The sequence below is a fragment of the Bison bison genome, unplaced genomic scaffold (genome assembly GCF_000754665.1).
Source record: "Bison bison bison isolate TAMUID 2011002044 unplaced genomic scaffold, Bison_UMD1.0 scf7180017864518, whole genome shotgun sequence".
In the NCBI taxonomy this organism is placed as follows: Eukaryota; Metazoa; Chordata; class Mammalia; order Artiodactyla; family Bovidae; genus Bison; species Bison bison.
Window position 1 is genome coordinate 7,206,424 of NW_011495071.1, and position 2,768 is coordinate 7,209,191.

General features: G+C 49.7%; 1 protein-coding gene across 1 annotated transcript in view; it reads right to left on the reverse strand.

Annotated features, from left to right (window-relative positions):
* The window catches only part of DSCAML1 (Down syndrome cell adhesion molecule like 1), a 368,170-nt gene that overhangs the window by 347,417 nt on the left and 17,985 nt on the right, over nt 1–2,768 (reverse strand). The window lies entirely within an intron of this gene.

Sequence of the window (2,768 nt, forward strand, 5' to 3'; positions counted from 1 at the left end):
TCAAGAGCTTCTTAATTGGCTGCTTTTCCCATCAGGCCAGCCCCGTCCAGTCCTCTCCTGGCCTTTATTCTTTCCCTCCCTATGGCTGTGACGGGAAGACACACAGTTGAGATGGAGGAGAGAGGCGTGGAGGGAGGCACCCCCAGCTCCGTGGGGCTATGGTCCCCCCGCCCTTCTGTGCGCTGGACGTGGCACTGCCTGCGGATGCGAGGAGAGCACAGAGGAGACTAAAGAGAGGGAGCAGAGAGGAGGGGGAAAAGGGCTGGGGCAGTCCCCCAGGGCCAGCAGAGGCCCACGGCTAGCAGCATCAAACAAGCTGTCCCTGCCACCTCCTCTGAGCAGCGCTGTAACCCTGGACAATAGAAACTGAAGCCTCAGTTTCCTCATTCATAAAAGGAAACAATACCAGCAGCATGGAGCAGGCCTGGCACATGGAAAATACTACAGCAGTGCTGCTTGTCATTACAGCTACGCCTCTGGGATCAACTGGCAAGGTGACCTTGGGCAAGTGGCTTAACCTTTGTCTTAGTCACTTCACTGTAAGAAACACCAGACAGGATTATTGTGAAAACTGACACCTGACCCAGTAACATGCAGGTAACAGGAAATAGGGCATCGCTTGCTCTTAGCTCAATCCTCCAAGCTGTGGAGGCCAGAAGTGGCCTCCAGACCATGGGCTCAGGGCTCCCAGTGCAGCACCTGGGTCCTCTCAGGGGAAGGGTGCTGCTCCCAAAGAGAGGGTCCACGGGGAGCCCCAGAGGAGATAGCTAAGCATGGCCCTGGCATGCTGAGAGCTCAGACTCGCCCTCTAAACAAACCAGCAGGATGAAGTCCGTGCTCAGTTGCTTAGTCGTATCTGACTCTTTGTGGCCTCATGGACTGTAGCCCTCCAGGCTCCTCTGTCCATGGAATTTTCCAGGCAAGAATACTGGTGTGGGCTGCCATTTCCTCCTCCAGGGGATCATCTTCCCAATCCAGGAATCGAACCTACATCTCTTATATCTCCTGTATAGCCAAGCAGATTCTTTACCATTGAGCCACTTGGAAAGACCAATGGGCTAAAAATCAGCTCTTTAATTAAAAACTGCCAACCCAGCTCACCCCCTATATACACCCATTCCCTACTACTTGGAACTTCGTACGTGTGAGAGGCTGCTGTAAGGCAGAAGGATCTTAATGCAACTGAGCATTATCTCACTGGACCATCACACAGTGATGAATGGGGTAGGTGCTGGCAGTCAGCTTTGCAGAGGCAAAGCTGAGGCTCAGAAAGGTGTGTTTTGCACCTAAGGTAAGTTACTAAGATTCCCAAGAACAAAACAACTTTCCTTGAGGGGCTGACTCTTTGCTAGGCCAGGAAGTCAGAGCAGGATCCATCACTAGGCAGGCAGGTCCGGGAGACTTCCCTGAAAACCTCTCTCTTCTGCCCAAAACAATCACCAGGAAAGATGGTGCACCCAAGGCTGGGTGCCATCGTAGTGGGCTAGCTAGAACACTACCTGTCCTCTCCCACCCAAAATGCTTAAGAATCATTCACCAAACCTCAGTGTTTTATTACTATTTCAGGCACACTGCACAATGGATTAGAACACACCAGCATATCATGCGGAGAAGGCAATGGCAGCCCATTCCAGTACTCTTGCCTGGCAAATCCCATGGACGGAGGAGCCCGGTAGGCTGCAGTCCATGGAGTCGCTAGGAATTGGACACGACTGAGTGACTTCACTTTCACTTTTCACTTTCATGCATTGGAGGAGGAAATGGCAACCCACTCCAGTGTTCTTGCCTGGAGAATCCCAGGGGCGGGGGAGCCTGGTGGGCTGCCGACTCTGGGGTCACACAGAGTCAGACACGACTGAAGTGACTTAGCAGCAGCATATCATGACATCCTAGTAAAGACTGGCTGATCTAGGCCACTGTCTTGCTTCCAGACCTAACAAAGAGAAATGAGACTTTCTAGTTTCTATAAAGAGACCAGTTGGAAAGCCCTCACTTCCTTGCCTCCGTCAACTCTTCCCAAGACCAAAATCCTTCACTGCTAAGAATTTTCCATCATGGGTTTTACCTAAATGTCTGTCCTCACGAGATACCTTATACTCAGATGTCCATCAGCAGTGGAATGGATAAATAAAGCGCAGGATGGTCAGACGAGACTCCATGGCAATGAGAATGAACAAGCAATATCTTTGCACAGCAGTAGAGCTAAACCCTACAAACAACAGTGAGCAAAAGACTCAAGAGAATATGTGCTGTAGGACTCCACTTAGATGAAGTACAGCAATAGCAAACATCCATCTCGTTAGAAGTCAGGACCGTGGTTTCCCCAAAGGGTGGAGTGACTGAAAAAAAGCACGAACAGGCTTCTGAAATGCTGATACCTTCATCTGGATATTAAACTTTGTGAAAATTCATCAATCTATATGCTGCTGCTGCTGCTAAGTCGCTTCATTCGTGTCCGACTCTGTGCGACCCCATAGACGGCAGCCCACCAGGCCCCACGGTCCCTGGGATTCTCCAGGCAAGAACACTGGAGTGGGTTACCATTTCCTTCTCCAATGCATGAAAGTGAAAAGTGAAAGTGAAGTCGCTCAGTTGTGTCCGACTCTTCACTACCCCATGGACTGCAGCCTACCAGGCTCCTCCGTCCATGGGTGCACATTTCTTTTTATATATTCTATTCCAATAAAGGGTAGTTTTTAAAAAAAATAGAAAGTCACTGAATGTTTTTCATGAACCAAGTACTAAAATGAACACATTACTTAATTTAA